At 42.9% G+C, this 19,012-nt stretch overlaps 1 protein-coding gene and 1 long non-coding RNA gene across 10 annotated transcripts in view; one reads left to right on the top strand and one right to left on the bottom strand.

The window, feature by feature from the left end:
* LOC138763717 (3',5'-cyclic-AMP phosphodiesterase 4B-like) overlaps positions 1-19,012 on the top strand; it is a 687,345-nt gene that overhangs the window by 661 nt on the left and 667,672 nt on the right. For 3 of the 9 annotated variants that reach the window (XM_069938364.1, XM_069938363.1, XM_069938365.1), the window contains exon 1: positions 702-1,260. The exons of 2 other annotated variants lie outside the window; for them this stretch is intronic. The gene's annotated coding sequence lies outside the window, so the exon portion shown is untranslated. Of the gene's footprint in view, positions 1-701; positions 1,261-9,235; positions 9,345-12,561; positions 12,643-19,012 lie in introns of those variants that run through there. 4 more of the 9 variants (XM_069938356.1, XM_069938354.1, XM_069938357.1 and 1 more) reach the window with 4 other exon arrangements.
* LOC138763721 (uncharacterized) lies at positions 10,244-18,986 on the bottom strand. The gene is made up of 3 exons (XR_011357746.1): positions 18,156-18,986; positions 16,158-16,305; positions 10,244-12,589 (listed from the first exon to the last, which is right to left on the bottom strand). It is a non-coding gene; the product is annotated as an uncharacterized lncRNA (long non-coding RNA).

Here is a 19,012-nt window from a genome sequence, read left to right on the forward strand (position 1 = left end):
TACATCGGGGTATTTGGGCCACCTGAAAGTGCCTCATGCTTGATTACTCAACAACACCAGTCAGAAGGTGACGACATGAAAGCATTTCTGGAAAGAGTTGTTGCTACAATTAAATTTTCTGCTTATGCATGTTGTACATTATACATAGTACTTAACGTAACAATGTCACTTTATTCTATTCAATGAAGGCTGGGGTGAAGGGTGAAGGATGGGGTGGGGGGGGAGGGGTGGCAAGGTCAGGGGGAGCCTTACTAAAGCTAAGTCTAGGGGCGCGAGTGGTAGTTAATCCAGCACTGTTTCTTTGGAGGTGAAAGTTGTAAGGCCATGTTTCTAGAAGGGCAAATTAGACGTGCATGTCAAGAATGAGCCAACTCTGCGTTTCCAAAGCTCTTCTGTGGGGATAAGTGAAAGCACCAGAACTCTTGGACTCACTCAAGCAGGAAATCAGCTGGCTCTGAGCAGTGGAATGTACACCTCTTCCTCGAATTCTACGGGTGTGGCCAAGGAGGGCTTCATCAATATTAAATGGGCTTTCCTAATAAAAAAAAATGCGAGTATTACAGTATGCAATAACGACAATAAGGCTTCACCGCAAAGTATTCGTATTTAGACATAGAGACCTCATGCCTGTCCAAAAAAAATATAGGCGACAGCTACTGACGTAATGAGCGTATAGGGACCGAGGGCGAGGGAATGAGAAGCGCACGCCCCTTTTCAATGCCTTTGCGCATGTTATTGGCACTACATTCAAATGCATGCGGATAACCAAATGAAGCTGTGAGAGGGAGAGGTAAACGTACGACACCCAGCCAAGGTAGAAACGGGGCTGTGAATAAAGAGGGTGCGTGGATTGTCCAGGAGTTGACCTTCCCTCTGCTCTACTGTCTCGACTCCAAAGTGGGATCAGAACCCCGAGATCGGCTGCGAGCTCTGGAGCCGGACGCTGCCGGGGACGTGCAAGCCAGGCCACCGGACAGTTCCCCGGAACGCGCGAGTCAGGCAGCCGGATAGTGTCGGGAGCGCGCGTGCCTGGCAGGCAGCCGGACAGTCCCCGGGAGCACGAGAGGCAGGCGGCCGGACAGCCCCGAGCGAAAGAGAGAGAGCGCGCGCCAGGTCGCCGGACAATAGAGGCTTGAGCCTCCGCTGGACACTCGTGAGCAGTGCGGTCTTGGCTGCTGGACACGGGGGACCGACTCTCATTGTCTCATCTCTCTCTCTCTTCCCCCCTGCCCCGTTGACGACGAGAACGCCAGTGGAAAGGTAAGAGTGGCGGAAGAACCCGGAGTCTGCTGATTTTGTTCTCCTGTCAGACCACAGTTGAGGAGCCGCACTGTTCGGGGGCTCGGGGAACAGGGCCAGAGAAGAGAGTTTCCCTCCTCCTCGGCTTTTCCCCGGGGTGTTACGAAGTATTTGGCTGATTTTGAATGCTATTTATATGCCTTCATTTTGATGGATCGATATCATCCCACCTCCTTCCCAACACACTTATCTCCTGTTAAAGACTTACCAAAACACACAGCAGCAGCAAAACATTTGACTGTCCAGAATGGCAATTCCTTTCCTGCATTTCCCAAATAAACTTGTTTATGTCGAGGAATTTTCTTGTCTTTGCACGGAACGATTCGTGCATCCCCCACCCCCGTCTTTTATTGTTTGGGTATATTGTACCGACCGGGCTGGGGAATTTCTTCATTGTACCCAGGTCTCCTTCCATGGTTTCATTATTTCTTACTGGAGCTCTGAATGGATTTGACGCTCTGCTCGCTTTGTGCACAGAACACAAAGAAGCCCTATTTTTAGCTGCAGTGTTCAATATTTCTTAAGCTGTGGCAAAGGGGATAATCTGTAACTATAAAAGCCCGATTTTTCACATTTAAACGGAGTTCAACGATTGAAACGAGGTGATGTAACACGTCAGTGCCGACCATCACCGAACTTGCGCGACGCTCTATTCAAATATCAAGTGGAGCCCATTCTAAATTTGTTTCCTCAACTTGCATGCGATCCAGTCGGTACAGTTAAGATTCAAGAAAGTTGTCTGTTTATCTTAAGAACATTACAATTTGATCATACTTGTCATGTAAAGTTTTGCGCAAGTTCACACGACTCTATTAGTCTCATGTTACTCGTCCACTGAACGGCTCAGGCGAGATACTCTATTCGGGTTGTTGGCATTTTCAAACTTGAATGTGTTCATATTTGGGGGGTGGGGGGGAAGCAACTACTTCTGCTTTTTCGAGTTTCGTGTTGACTTGTTATTCCTAATTGGGCAAGACTTGATTGGAATTGTTGGTATTTCTTTATAATGGGCAGCTGAGCACTCCATTATGGGAAGGATATTGAATGCAGAAAGGAGCGCTGAATTTGTTCTCTCGATGCTAAGGTCACCTATCCATATTGATAGAATTATAAATCTAGATTTCTGCTGACCACAGGATAATTGCCAACGGGATAGAATAAGAGGTACATCGGTAATCAGAGACAGAAGAATATTGTTAATGGTGTTAAACCAAGAAGGTTAAAAACCTGTTTTCATACTTGGGACCATCGTAAAATGGAGCACACAAATGAGCTGTTGTAACCAAGTCAACGTTGGATATTAAAATTGGAGAATAAGGCGACATGGATCTTGTTATACTTTTGTCATAGGAGCACCTGAGCAATAAGAACTACAATTGTCAAACAGCCCATATAATGGATTTGTGGACATTCCCTTGGGTTAATCAATTTTTGTTTCGAGTTTTAATTGGAACATTTTCCTAGTTGTTTTTAAAACTGTTTGTTTATACAATGCATGATTTAATTTGTGTAATACATTATGACTTTATTTTCTTTGTAACTTTAATATTTCTGAATCCTCGGGTCTGTTAAATGAGCAAATGTAAATATGACAATAACTAATTTGTTTGATTGACCCACTTATTTTCATGCCACCGTTTAGGGCAATGTCAGTCAGATTGTTTTTAACAGGCTGGCAGTCAACACAGAATTAATACTGAATGAGGGTAGGAGACATCTGTGTTCACAAACTCTAAAGCACGGAGTGCTATTTGTTTGCCTCTTGCGGTTAATGAAATTGCTAGTAAAATATCCATTGTAATGTTTGGACTACATTTATTTCTGTCTATTCCTGACTGTTCTGTTCTCCTATCTTACAGGTTTTATAAGCCTAAATATAATCAGACTTTGTCATTGACATGTCAGCAAATTTGTTGCTTTGTAGCAGAATTGCAGGTGCAAATATTGCTGTAAATTACATTTAAAAATAAATTGGAGAGAAAGTGAGGTAGTGTCATTATCCATTCATAAACTGTTGACAGAGGGGAAGAGGCTATTTTTGTACCTCTTGGTGTTCATGTTTGGGCTCCTGATGGTAGCAGTATCAAGAGGGTTCTTGAGGAAAGAAGCTGCTTTCTTAAGACACTGACTCTTGTAGAAGTCTTCAGTGGAGTGAAGACTGATGTTCATGAGGATGCTGGTCAAGTTCACAACTCTCTGTAGTCTTTTCCTGTCCTGTGCATTGGCACTTCCATACTAGAAAATGATGCAACAGGTGTAGAAATTTTCAGGAGTCTTTGGTGACATACCAAATCTTTTAAACTCTTCATGGTGTAGCTGCTGGCAAGCTACCTTCATGATTGTGTTGACATGGAGGCCCCAGGACAGATCTTCAGAGATGTTGACACCCATAAGTTTGAAGTTCTTTTCATTTTTTTTGCTGCTGACACTTCAATGACGACAAGCTTGTCTTCTCCACAATCAGTTGGTTAGTCTTGCTAACATTGTGACACTACACAACCAGCTGATCTATCTCACTCCTGTACACTTCCTTAATGCTGTCTTGATTCTGCTGATGACCATTGTCACAGTCATGAATGTAGAGTGAGTAGAGTAGATGTTGATGAGTGCTGTGTTGATTCACAGTGAGGAGGAGACGTTTACAATTTATACTGACTGTGGTCTTCTCATGAGAAAGGCAAGGATCCAGTTGCAGAAGGGGGTGCAGAGGCCCAGGATTTGGAGCTTGTTGACCAGTACTGAGGGTATAATGGTGTTGAAAGCTGAGCTATAGTTAATGAAGCTTTTCTCCCCGTTCTTGCTCATCAATCCAACATAAGCTATTGGCTTCATGCCAACCTCCATGGGCTTAGATTCCTCTGTTGTCTTGGCTCCTCGAATCCCTATTATCCATCTAGCCCAGATGCTGAACAAAGGTATCTTTAAAGAATAAAAATACATTTGTATGTAGTTATCTAATACCTGGATAAGGGGATTGTAAGATTAACTGTCTTATTCCTTGATGTGTGTAGCTGAGCAAACATTTAAGACCTTCTTTGATAATTTTGTGCATAATCACAGCTTGTGGTCTACTGGAGATCTATTAAATTCTGTCCAACAAAGGTTTTTTGTGTGTATATTTGAGAGAAAAAAGTTCTTGGTGTCAAGGCCATTTAAGTATATCCCAAACATTATTTCCCTTGTGAAAATCACCTCACCTTGAATTGCAATACACAATTAATGTAGGAACTCATCAGGTCATGCAGGAATCAGAGATCTGATCAGTTTCTGCCCTGATCCTTTGGTCAAGGTATGAGCTAAAAGCAGACAGGCACCTGAATAAAAAGGTAGGGGAGGTGTACAGGCAAGAAATCATAGGTGGATTTGGGAGAGGGCAGAAGAGAAGAAAGCTGAGAAGTGATAGGGGAGGGGGTTAGCTCTCTGAATAGAGAGGGAAGAAGGTGGGGAGCTGGAGGAAAGACAGCTGGGGAAAGAGAGGGAGGGGGCTAACAGAAATGAGAGAAGTTGATGTTATGTCATCTGGTTGGAAAGTGCTCAAACAGAATACGAGGTGTTGTTCCTCCAATTTGGAGGTGGTCTCAGTTTGACAGTGCACAAATGTGGTAGACATTTTAGCGAGGGAATGGGGTGTGGAATTCAAATGGTTGACCACTGGAAGGTCCCTCTTCTCGCAGTAGATGGAGCAAAGGTGCTCAATTAAACTATCCCAACTAGATGGCATTAACATGGTCTTCTATAGTTTCTGTTGGGCTCACTCTCTCTTCCCCCTCCCTATCACTCTGCCTCCTTTCCTCCAGCTCCCCATTACCTTGTGTTTTGAAAATGACAAACATTTTGTGGTGTTGGAAGGTCAAATCATTCATTGCTTCCAACCAAACCTGTGGTCCAGTTAGTCAATCATCTTAATCTTGTGATGGGCGACTGGCAGTGGGAATAGCTTTGGATAATAATAAGAGATGGTGGATGCTTGTTTGGAGACAGCCATTACCTGGTTCTTCCACATTGCCATTGTTACTTAACATTTATAAGCAAATGCCTGAATAATTTCAGGTCTTGTTACCTGTAGGTAAAGGCTGCTTTTTTTTGAGGAATAGCAGATGGAATGGAACATTGTGCAGTCAGCATATGTACATACTATTGACCTTGTGGTGGAAGAAAGATGGGTGATGTAATAAAATCATAAAGGACTACAGCATGAAAACGGGCACTTTGGCCCAACTTGTCTATGCTGAATAAGCTAGTCCCATATGCTTGCATTTGGCTCATGTACCTCATTCTCTTTTTTAGAAAATCCGTCTGCAAGTCCATTTCATTTAGCTCCTGCCGTAATCTTAGATAATCTTTCCCCTCTCTACTATTCTACTAATTTTGGTGTCATTCACAAATGAGCCAAGCATGCTAACAGTTGTTAATATACTGTAGATGATAAACAACAGTAGACCTAGTTCTGATCCTTGCACACACCACTGGTTACAGGCCTCTGATCTGAGTCTCCAAATTATTCAGGCATTTGCTTATAAATGTTTAGTAACAATGGCAAAGCGGAAGAACCAGGTAATGGCCGTCTCCAAAACAAGCATCCACAGTTGGCTAATGACAGGAGTCCTATCTATGTGGATGAACAGAGGGATAGAATACAGTAAGCACAGAAACAGGCCCCTTTGGCCCTTCTAGTCTGTGCTGAACCTTTTTTTTTTGCTTAGTCCCACTGACCTGCACCCAGTCCTTGGAGTAAAAGTCCATACATCTCTCAGGGTTGCCTGTACGATTTCTTAGAATGGTTAAGAATGGTGTTCTGGCCTTAATTTGACAGGGGATTGTGTTCAAGAGCTATGAGGTAATGTTGCAGCTGTATAAAACTGTGGATAGGCCATATTTAGTATTGCATTCCAGTCACCTCAATTTAAGAAAGATGTGGAAGCTTTAAAGTGCTGAGGAGATTTACCCGAATGTTGCATGGATTGGAAAACATTTCTTAAGAAGAAATGTTGAGTGAGCTAGGGTTTTTTTTCCTTGGATTGATGTAGAATGAGAGACAACTTGATAGAGATAATGAAAGGCACAAATGTTGTGGACAAACGATACTTTTTCCCCCGAGTGGCAATAGCCAATACCAGAGGCAATCTGTTTAAGTTCAGTGAAGAAAGATTAGGGAGATGTCAGAGGTAGGTTTTTTTAATACACAGAGTAGTGGGTGCCTGGAACACAATTAAGGCTGATACGATAGGGATGTTTAAAAATGGAGCATTGTAGGTTGTGAGGGAGGGCAGGGTGAGATTAATCGTAGAGTAGGTTCATCTAGGTCAGCACAATATCATGGGCAGAAAGGCTCTTAAAATGATGTACTGTTCAATGTTCTATTACCAATCCACAAGTTTCAGGCACCTCATGTGCTTAATGATAATGAAAATAACTCTATCAGGGCTCTTGCAATATCTTTCTTAGCTTCCCATAATATTTTAATATAATTTAAATAGGCCCTGGGGTTATATCTACCTTTATACATTTTAATTTCTCCAGCAACTCCTCTTATGCCATGTTAATATGTTATTTACTTCCCTGAGTTTCTTGGCCACCATGCCTTTCTCCACAGTAAATAGAGTTGACTTCGTCCATCAGCTGTGGCTCCACAGATAGATAATCTTGTTGATATTTAAGAACCCCTATTTTCCTAGTGAGGAAATAACTAAAGAAGTCTTCATTTTGAAATGCATTATTGATCCTTCCTCTTCAATCTTAAATCAGTACAGTACTCGGCATTGGAGAGGTTTTCTCTTTAAAGGTATGTTGTCCAGAGCAAAGCAGTGACAGGCAAAGGACTGCACAAAAAAGAAGAGCAAAAATACAGAAATGTGTTTATCAAGGGAGAATCCATAACTGTGGAGACAGGTAGAACTTTGCATAAATTGCATTTTGTAATGTCAGGGTAAAAACTATCAGGGAGAGAATGCAGTCCTTTCTGCAGGAGGAAGGGAATGTGGTTCACTGGAATCAATAACTATGGGAGAAAAAGCAAATGTGTTGAAAGCCGGTGAGGAAATTTTAAGAAGTTGTATCGTCTCTGGTGCCATGTGTCAGGTCTCGAAATGGGAAGGTGAGGAGGCTTGAAGCATAATACATGAGGGAAGGCTTTGATTCTTGTGTCATTGGGTCCATTTCTGGGACAGGTGGCAGATTCCTAAGGAAAATTGCAACTCGACAGAGTTGAGGTTAATACTCGTGGAGAGGGTTCAATGCTGTGAGAGGATTTAAAATGGATGGACATCAGTATATAAAAAACGAGCAAAAAAGGAGTGTTAGTTAATATTGGTGAGGGAATTATTACCATTTTAGGTAGGAGTAAACTAGGAAGAACCAAAAGGAATACAAATGCATGTATGGAACATATACATTATAAATGTAGAGTGTGTTGAGGGTGGTGGTGAGCTGCAAGCACAGATTGTGATATAGTGGTGATCATTGAAAGGTAGCTCAGAAATAGCGAGGATTAAATCCCCAGAATAAATGAATTCAAAATGTTTGGGAAAGAATGAAAAGATAAAAAAAATGGAGCTTAAGAGGCATTTAAATTATAAATTTGGGCAGCGCCGTTATTATAGCAGTTAGTGCCACGAGCAGTCAGGACTGGGGTACGAATCCCGCACTTTCTGTAAAGGAGTTTATACGTCCACCCGTGACTGCGTGGGTTTTCTCCCGGAGCTCCGGTTTCCTCCCACTGTTTGAAATATACCAGGGGAGGGGGGGAGTTGTAGGTCAATTGGGTGGCATGGGCTTATGGGATTAAAGGGCTTGTGACTGTGCTATATGTCTAAATATATTAAAAAAAACGTAGAGCTCGGTAACCAGGCCTTTTGGTCCATGCGCCTGTGCCACACAAATACGCCAATTAACCTACAAATCCCCTCATCCCGTATGTTTCAAACAGTGGGAGGAAACCAGAGGGTGGGAAGAAACTGGAGCACCTGGAGGAAGCCCACACAGACCCAGGGAGAAAGTATGAACTCCTTATAGAGAGCGTTAGATTTGAACCTGGGTCGCTGGCACTGTAATAGCATTGTGGCAACCACCACGCTAAAGGACAAGACTTGAACAGACAGGAAATAGAGGGACATAGATCTTGCGCTGGCAGATGTGCAGTTTAAGTTGGTATGGTACAGACATGATGGGCTGAAGGGCTTGTTCATGTGCTGTATTTTTCTATGATTACAGAGCACATCAGTGGAAAGAAAACCTACTTGTATAGAAACATCTGATTACATTTTAGAAGGAAAAGGTTATGTGATTGTGGTGCACATGGTATTCTGCAGGTCTCCAGACAATGAGGAGAGGAGCAAATATACAGGAAAATTACAATAATGTGATAAAACCACAATATAGTATTAGGAACTTAAATTCCCCAAATATTAATGGATAATTTTAGAGGACATGGGGATCTGTGATTCATACCATTGAAGGTGGTTGGACAATTGAAAGTAGTTGGCAAAGCATACAAATTTTACAGCATGGAAACAGGCCCTTCAGCCCAACTTGTTCATACTGTCAGTTGCCAACCTCAGCGGGTTCCAGTTGCCTGCCTTTGACCCATGTTCCTTTCAAATGTCCCTTTCCATGTACCTGTGTAAATATTTTTACATGTTGTTACTGGACTATTCTCCCCCCAACAAGTTTTTCCATGTGTGAAACATCATCTGTGAGGAAAATGTTTTCCCTCTGGTCCTTTTTAATATCTTTTTCCTCTCACCTGAAACATACCCCTTATTTTTAGACTCCCCTTCCTTATCTATGCCTTTCATAATTTAATATGCTCCTTGAGGTCACCCTTCGGTCTCCTTCTCTCCAGGGAAAAGAGTCCCAATCTATCCAGTCCTGGTTACATCCTTTTAAATTAGATCAATGCCCTTTCCTGTTTCACTTCCTTTTTTCTGTAGCTAGGAGATCAGATTGTGAACAATACACCAAAATGTGATCTTGCTAATGTTGTATACAGCTGTAATATGACATTAACTTGACATTAACTTCTGGACTCAGTGCCCTGACCGATCAAGGTAAGTGTGCCAAACTCCTTCACCTTGTTTACTTGTTCTACTACTTACATGGACCTTTGTACCTGTACCCCTGACTTTTTCTGTTTACAACACTCTCCAGGCCTCTACAATTTACTGTACAAGTCCTGCCCTAGTTTGTCCTGCCCTACTTTATCTTGCCAAACTGCAACAGGTTGCAATTGTTTGAGTTAAATTCCATCACAGTGAGTTGATAAAATGAGGTATTGATTACAAATGCATGGAAGTTATGCTGAATTATTAAGTCATGGTTAGACAACAAACTGGATAATGCAACTGGAAACCCTGGCTGAACTGGATGGTCTAGTCACCATTGCAGTCCAGGAATGAGGTATTCACATTGATCCGACTCTGAGCTGCACAAGAAATTCATGTATGGCTTTTCTCAAGGCCGACAGGGATGCCCAGAAGCAATACGGGACCAAACTAGATTCCCTGTGGAGCTCCATAGTCTATCAATTGTGGCAAGACATGCATGCTATTGTGGGCTACAAAGCAAAGTCGAGCAGTATCACAGATAACAATGCATCCCTCCCCACTTGGTTTGAATGGAAGATCAGTTAGCTAATGTCACCCAGCAGGACAGCCTTGTGTGGCTCTGTGCACACAGTTGCCATTGCAAATGTCAGATTGGCCTTAGTGGGAATGAACCCACAGAAAGCAACTGGTCTGGAATGAGTTTTAAGGGAGTGTCCTGAGAACCTGAATTGATTGGAGTATTTACAGACCTCTTTAAATTTTCTGTACTCCAATCTGAAGGTGCTATGTACTCTTGCACTCCAATTTCTTTTAAAAATATTTTTATTGAGTTTAATATATAAACTTGCAAACAAAATTCAATGGGATGTATAATCAGTCACCTCAAATACATGTAAAGAAAATAGAAAGAATAATATAACAGCATTAGCCTGTTGCCTATTCGTATGAAAAACAAAGCAATTCTTTCTTTGGCTTGGCTTCGTGGACGAAGATTTATGGAGGGGTAATGTCCACGTCAGCTGCAGGCTCGTTTGTGGCTGACAAGTCCGATGCGGGACAGGCAGACACGGTTGCAGCGGTTGCAAGGGAAAATTGGTTGGTTGGGGTTGGGTGTTGGATTTTTCCTCCTTTGTCTTTTGACAGTGAGGTGGGCTCTACGGTCTTCTTCAAAGGAGGTTGCTGCCCGCCGAACTGTGAGGGGCCAAGATGCACGGTTGGAGGCGATATCAGCCCACTGGCGGTGGTTAATGTGGCAGGCACCAAGAGCTTTATTAATGTACATAATTAAACCCATTTACCAAATTATTTGGGTTTAAAAAAGAAAAAGAGAAAAAAAAGAAAACATAAAACCAATCTACCCCCTCCCTCTAATCAAGGTTACCACTAGTAATACAAAAGGAAGAGTGGGATCAGATAGTGGCCTCCAGGCATCGGATGGCAAACACCCAGACTCTTCAGAGTTATTGATTCTTTCAATTATAATAGTATTCCAAGAATGGGCTCCTCATCTTTACAAATTGAAACTTAATATTGAATCTAATTTTCTCCAAGCTTAAGTAAGACATTACATCATGGGACCACTGTGTATAGGTAGGTAAAGAATCATCCTTCATTTCAGTTAAATAGCTCACTGTCCATCAGTGTAGTAAAAACTAAAACTTTTTCCTGAGTTGAAGACAGAGCTATACCTGGCTCATACGAAAAACCAAACCGAGCAATTAATGGACAAGATGCTATTTTGATTTTAAGATTCAAGGTTTGGAAAATGCCTTCCAAAAAAAACCCTAAATTTGGGCATTCCAAAAATATATGGATCAGTGAAGCTTCAAAAATGTTGCATTTCACACAGTGGATCAGTATTTGCATAAAAATGAAATAGTTTAGGGTTAGACGCGTATTCTGTGTACCACCTTAAATTACAAAAGGCAATGCCTTGCACAAAATGAAAAATCATTACTCGTTCCCAATCATTTTTAATCCTAGCCATTAAGGCTGATCTTAAATCTAATAATTCATTGTAAATATGATATTAATCCACCTGGGTGGGGGGGTTGGTGGGGGGGGGGGAGGAATTGTTAGTTTAAAAAACAAGTCCAGAATATTAGTGTCTGAAATTTGAGGAAAATCAGAAAGCTGAGATTTACAATTTAGGCATTTTGTTCAATAAATAAAAAAAGTCTAATGGAAAGATTAAATTTGGCAGATAATTGTTCAAAGGAAGCAAAACTATCTTGAATAAAAAGATCCTTATAATTTTGAATGCCTAACGCAAACCATTTCTTAAAACCTATCACTGACGGTTCAAAAAATTAATTATCTACAATGGGACTTGCCAGAGAAAAACCATTAAGATAAAAAAAATTCTAAATTGGGCCTATGTTCTTAATCTATGTCTCATTAATGGGTTAGATGCTAATTTTAAAAAGGAAAATAATGAAAAGGAACCTAAGATTGGTAAGATGGATTTTCTTTTGGAAAAATGGAATTCCATTTCTATCCAAGAGGGGCAATTCACTTACTTATCAAACTATAATAATAAAAGTTGATTATGTATATTAGTCACCCAACAATAAAGTCTAGAATCTGGAAGTGATAATTCCCCACTCTAATTTCAATACCATCATGGACAAAGCAGGGCACTTGATTTGCAGCGCCTCTGCTACCTGCAACGTGTGTCTTGTGTGAGTGCAATGGAAACCATTTATAAAAACCACAACAATTAAGGCCTGCATTTTTTAAAATGCTTGTGCTCAATCTCCAAGTTCTGAATTGATAAAATATCACAAGCTTTGTTCACTACTGGTACAGAATGTGTTCAGTCACCACAGTAAAGGAGGACCTCCACCACTTTTTCCAAGGGCATTTGGAGATGGTCACTTTCCATGTTCATTTAATGAATACATTTTTGCACAAAAGCCAGTACAAAACAATGATACAAATAAATTGATACAGAAGTATATGGTCTGATTCTGGAAACATTTGTGTGACTTTGGCACAATCATTCCAGGCTTCTTCAGAATCATTATTACTATTTTTTTCATTCAGTCTTGTCATCATCCACCATATAATTTGCCACTAGGTCCCTTGCTGTAAATGTTACAAAGTAGGACATGAGCTAAGAATGAAAATAAGCAAATCCTCTTGAGATGAAGAAGACAGTGAAGAGTAACCCATGAAATGAAGAGTGGGCGTCCTTTATTTTTATTCTCATTTTTCCTTCACAGCCTGGCCAAGTTGCATCTCCATACCTGATGGGGAAATGGAAAGTAAAACTAAAGTGTCAGCGAGCTGAAAGTTGAAAGTAAGAGTTGTATGCATATTCATAGCTCTGAAGAAAGAGTTGTGCTGAAGAAGAATTTGGTGTTAATTACCAACATCTACAATGTTTTCAGCTCTGCTGGTTATGGTCACAAACTATATAATCTCCTTCATGTAGTCAGAGGATGCAAGAACACTTCTTCCCCCTGCTGGTTAGTTCTTCTCATTCACCATCCCTTTCTGAAAGAAGTGAAGAAATATCACTGCCATATTTACCAGTATCTTTGGATCTCAAGGCAATTGTGGTTGAATTCTTGTCCATGTGTACAAGCTTTAAAATTTAGACCTGAGGCATGCAGCAGTGCTAATTCTGAATAAATTCTGATAGAGGTGTGATTCTTTGGGCAATGTTTGAAATTTGTGATGCTAGGACAGTGGTTCTCAGCCCTTTTCCCCCCCCACTCACATACCACCTTAAGTAGTTCCATTGGATGCCATAGATGCTCTGATTAATAAGGAATTACTTAAGGTAGCAAGTGAAGGGGGAGGGGGTGGAGTGGAAATATTTAGACCCACTGTGCTAGGATATGACATTTTGAAGATGTCTTCATGATAAATGAACATTAAATTTGCTCTGACCCTGCATCCCATTCCTATAGCACTGTTTTCTTCCATTGGTTTTTCACCCTGTACATGGAGTATCTCTTGGCTCAGGCTGGTTTTAGTATGAACCTTTTACTTTTAACTTGTTCAGAAATGCATCCAGTGCAGCATCAGGTATAATTGGTTGCCTTCTGTGTTTTGTTTTCCACCAGGTTGTCTTCCAGCATTGTCTTTTTCATTCAATGAAGTCACCCTTGCTTTAAGTAATCCTGAAAATAACTAATCTTCTGTTGATTACTGCAGCCAATTCTCAGCATGTTTAACAGTGACACTCGCCCTCATGTACTGCCAAATTCAGGCCACCTGTAGATCGGAGGAACAACACCTAATATTCTCTCTAGGCACAATCTAACCAGATGGCATTAATGTCAGCTTCTCTGATTTCTGCTAGGCCCTTCCCTGTCTATCTCTCTTTCCCATTGGTCTGCCTCCTTTCCTCCAGCTTCCCAACCCCTTCCCTCTTCATTCAGAGAACTACACCCACACCCTATCATTTCCCAGCTTTTTTTATTCCACCTCTTGCCTGTGATACTGTGCTCCTCCCCACCCCCCCACCTGCCTGCTTTTTGGTCATACCTTGTCGAAGGGCTCCAGTCCGAAAAATTCTCTGTATCTTTGGAAAGAAAAGAAGTAATACACAAAAGTTTGCAGTCACCATGGTTGAAGTAAAAACACAATGCTGGAGAAACTCAGCAGGTTAAAGTGTCCTTTATGTAGCAAAGATAAAAATACATAACCAATGTTATCCTCCGGAGTTTATGGCACTTACAACAGGATCCCACTACCAGACATATCTTTCCCTCTCTGACTTCCATAGGGACCGCTCCCTCTGTGATTCTCTCGTGGACTCATTCCCCCTCGCCTACCCCCCAGCACCTTCCCCTGTGGCCCCAGGAGATGCCACACTTGTGCCTATGCATCCTCCCTCACTACAGGCCTTTCAAGTAAAGCAACACTTCACTAGTGTATTCGCAGGATTGATTTACTGCATCTGGAACACTCATGGTGGCCTACTGCAGGGGGCAACCACCAGCCTACTGCAGGGGGCAACACCTGTCCCTGCAGGAGTGTACTGCCGGCCTACTGCAGGAGGCAACCTCTGTATCTGCAGGAGTGTAAAAGGACCGGGCAACACCTGGCTGGCTGTCAATCAGTCGGCCTGAAGGGATCAAGCCCCACCTGGTCGGGTGTCAATCACCCTCTGGGATATAAGCCTGCGCCGCCCTCCCGAAGCTCACTCAGAGTTCCTGCAGCTACAGCCAGCCTGGCTCTGGGGAAGTCTTTATGGACTAAAACCTGTTGTACATTCTTTACCTTGTGTGTGTCTGATTGTGGCTAACAGCGCACCACAGTTTAATCCACAAAATTTTCCCACGGCTACCATCGAGACCCCTCACAAATGTCTGTTCTCATTCCCCAGGAAGTCGGTGACTGGAATGTCCCTCCCAGCCTGGCTCACGTCCCTGGGACCGGTGTTCCTGCGTAAGCACATACGGACACACAAGGCTGAAGCCCTGGTCGAGCAGGTCTTCCTCCTATATGTAAATCACAACTACACCTATTGTAGGGTTCGGCAGTGGCAGGGAGGAGACTGTAGAGCTTATCGAAAGAATCAAAGACTTGTTGATCCAAACCAAGGCTTTTATTAGCAAAAGACAGGAGCTCTTCACAGGTGATCTGACCTGGCTAGGGACACAACCCTTTAAGGCCCAGACAATAGGCGTGGCTTAGCTCTCAGCCAATCGCTGTAAGCTCAGTCTAGGTACAGTAACTATATACACTATGTACATTGGTGATAGATTTGTACTATCACAGACACCGTCTCAACCAGGGACCTGGCACCAGCAGGAGGACCCACCACACCATTCTCCAGCCCAGGATGACGCTGACCAGGCATACATCCCCATCCCCAGGCAGCTATGGGGTATGCAGGACGTCCTTGACCACCAGGGGCCCGCTTCAGCCCTGGGAAACGAACCTGCCCCCAACCCATCCAATACGATCCTCATACGTCGATCCCGGCCCCCCCCCTCCGCACGGCACCACACCAGTCACACAGACCCCTGCCACCACCCCTCCCTTCCCCTCCAACCAGTGACCAGGAGCCAGTCCTACGACGGTCACAGAGACCCTGGTGGCCGCCGGACCATCTCAACCTGTAAATATTGTATGTGTATAGTGGGTACGATTCCTTTTTACTGCTCCCGTCCCCCCCGGAACATTTTTAAAGAAGGAGGTGAATGTGGTGGTACACCACCGACCTACTGCAGGGGGCAACACCTGTACCTGCAGGAGTGTAAGGGGACAGGACAACACCTGGCTGGCTGTCAATCACCCTCCGGGATATAAGCCTGCGCTAGCCTCCTGAAGCTCACTTAGAGTTACTGCAGCTACAGCCAGCCTGGCTCTGTGGAAGTCTTTGTGGATTAAAGCCTGTGGTACAGTCTTTACCTTATGTGTGTCTGATTCTGGCTAACAGTGCACCACAGAGAGACAAGGCACAGACTGCGAGATCATTTCGTTGAGCACCTTTGGTTTGTCTGCACCAGTGACAGAGACCTCACAGTGGTCTGAGACTTCTGAATTCTGAAACTTTCTGATATATCCTACTTCTGCCTTATCTGATTTTTTTCCTTGAAGAAGGGCTCAGGCCTGTAACAGAGGTAGTATATCTTTGATTCCTATAGATGCTGAAAAGACCAGCTAAATTCCTTGATTTGTTGATCTTAAGTGCCTGCTGAAATAGCTAAACAAGCCACAAAGATGCAGTAAACCCTAGTAAGTTGAAGTAACCTTGTAATGAATTGAGATTGAATTCTGGAAATGACTTTCACAATGGATTCCTATATTATAAAGGTATCACCATCTCAGTCAATTCTGCAATGTTCTTCTCACCAGCATTGAGGAATTTGACCATTAAACTTGGAGGACTGTCACTAATGGCCAAATGCTGTCACTTTCCCAGGTTTGTACATTGGAGTCAATATCTCGGACTCCTCTGCTAATGTTGTTGGATTTCTTCTGTTCTTGTGACGGAGCATGCCTATTAGAGTTGACAAAGCAATAGAATTATGGGAGTGAACTCGGTATTTTGAAACGTTATTTGAGATCTCATGAAATCTGCTGCATCGTATTTTAAAAAAAAAACAAAAATGGGTAAGATTTATTAATTCACACCCAGGAATGTTGAATAACCCTTGGAAGAAGCATAGCAAACTGTCAGGACAGAATGGTCCTAGATGGGAAATTTATTAACTATAAAGCAAATAGCTCCAAGGTACCACCAATGATTCTGGTCTGGTCCTGAAGGAGAAAGCTGTCAAAATGGATCTATAAAATAATTGACACAAGGAGGGTTTAAAAAAAAATACACTCACTATGAGTGACACTTCAGAATGCTCGTCACTCTGTATCCTCATAATATCTGGCATATCATGGTCTTTCACACCATCAAGCCGAGGACCATCGCCTTCCCAAGATCGTGTTATATGGCGAGCTCTCCACTGGCCACCGTGAAAGAGGTGCACCAAAGAAGAGGTACAAGGACTGCCTAAAGAAATCTCTTGGTGCCTGCCACATTGACCACCGCCAGTGGGCTGATAACGCCTCAAACCGTGCATCTTGGCGCCTCACAGTTTGGCGGGCAGCAACCTCCTTTGAAGAAGACCGCAGAGCCCACCTCACTGACAAAAGGCAAAGGAGGAAAAACCCAACACCCAACCCCAACCCACCAATTTTCCCCTGCAACCGCTGCAACCGTGTCTGCCTGTCCCGCATCGGACTTGTCAGCCACAAACGAGCCTGCAGCTGACGTGGACTTTTTACCCCCTCCATAAATCTTCATCCGCGAAGCCAAGCCAAAGAAGGTGAACAAAATTTGCATGCCAAAATTGGGGATTCCAAAATAAATATATGAAATCAAAGCTCTTTTATCCTGCTCCATTCAGTGATGAATGGTCTTGGATAATGAAAATTGAGTGTAGATGACTTTTGCAGGTTGACAGTTGATTATCCAAGTCCATTCACTCCTTGTGCTATCAAAAATGGGAATGAGCTGAATACCTCAAAGCCTTCATGTCCTGATAATATAACATCCAGAATGAGCTGCATCTTGAGCCATGTTCTTCCAGTGCATCCACAATGTGATTTGGAAAGTTGTCTAGATATGCTTGGTTCACAAAATGCAAGACAAATCTTGTGAAGGTAATTTGTGCCACTGTAATGGAGGATTTAGACCAGCTTATGCAAGAAGGGATGCAGTTGCATCAGAAAACATAACCTAAATTCCACCAAGGGGCCCAGGGATGCAGTTGAATAGGAACATAATCTATTTACACTATGAGGCCCAGGGATGCATATGAATTAGTAGATACATCTAAATTCCACCATAAGGCTCAGAGATGCAGTTTTCTTTTGTTGGTTGCAGACTGTCAGGAGACATTGAAGATAATTAAATCATTTATTCAAGGAGATAAGCTATGAGTAAACAACTTATGGGTAATATAAGGCATGGTCCCACTGCTGAAGTTTGAGACTCTCCAAGAGGTGGCAAAATATCCAGCAAGAACAACAACTTCTAGATTCCAACCAATGTCTCGGTCAGGGGAGGTGGAGAAGCTGCTACCGGTGCCCAGACAACCTACTACAAGTGTGCAGTCGTTGCCTCACTTTGGTAGTTGGGACCAGTCCAGGCATTGATAAGTATAATTGGGAAGGGCTTGCATATTGTAGTTTGAATTCAGCTTTAGATTTAGTAATAAAGACTTGTATAAACTGAAGTGCTCTCGGTGTGTGTGTCTGTTTACTTTCGGTAGCTCAAACACTGTGTTTTCTTTCGGTAGTTCAAACACTGTGACCAATCTAAAATGAACAAAGTGAGAGGTACAAGTTTACCCAGGACAATTGGCGCTGCGAGCAGGGTTGGTCTCGAGATGTTTCGCTGAAAGAAAGAGATGATCCCTGAGTAGTTCTTGATTCTGGGATGGTCTTCCAAAGACGATGAGTTTGGCATGTTGGCCAATACCCTGTCTTTGTTGGGACCACCCGTCAGTTGGGATGAGAAGTTGGATCCATCAAGTGTGCCTCTGGGAGAGCGGGTTGCCACTCTCCTTCGAGAAAGTAAATTTCCTGTTAAAAAGGGGACGCTGACGGACGGTTTTTGGCTGCTGGCCACAGCCTTATGCCGCTCCATTCAGCGTGAAGCAGAATCAGTTCAGCGAGAAGTAGAATCTATCAACACAAGAGAGAGCAATTAGAGGAGGAGCTAGAAGCCATGCGACAACGTTGTTCCATGATGAGTGAGATTGTTCGCACCAGTCAGGACCGAGCCAAAGAATGGGAAGATAAACATGTCCAAACGATCTACCATAATATTAAACTCCAGCAGTAGCTCTGTGCAGATAAAGAAAGGCATGGAGTAGAACCCGATTCACATCGTATTCGTGCCATGTTAAAGAATGGTGACAATCCTGATGTAATTGATGAATGGGATGGGAATATCTGGAATGATGACCATGGTAATAATGCAGATACTCCTCAGCATGTGCCTAACATATTACCCTCTCCACCCACTGTTCACGCCCGCCCCGTAAGGCAGCGGATTTTCCAAACAGAGGGAGAGGGGTGGAATGTAGCTGACGAGATTGAAGAGGTAGATGATTCCCTGATCTCACTAGAGGACCTAGGGGAAGGTACCCGAACCCCTGCTTATGCTCAATGGTCCACCCCCTCTACGAGAAGGCTTAGGCCTC

This window comes from Narcine bancroftii, chromosome 5 (genome assembly GCF_036971445.1).
Source record: "Narcine bancroftii isolate sNarBan1 chromosome 5, sNarBan1.hap1, whole genome shotgun sequence".
NCBI lineage: Eukaryota > Metazoa > Chordata > Chondrichthyes > Torpediniformes > Narcinidae > Narcine > Narcine bancroftii.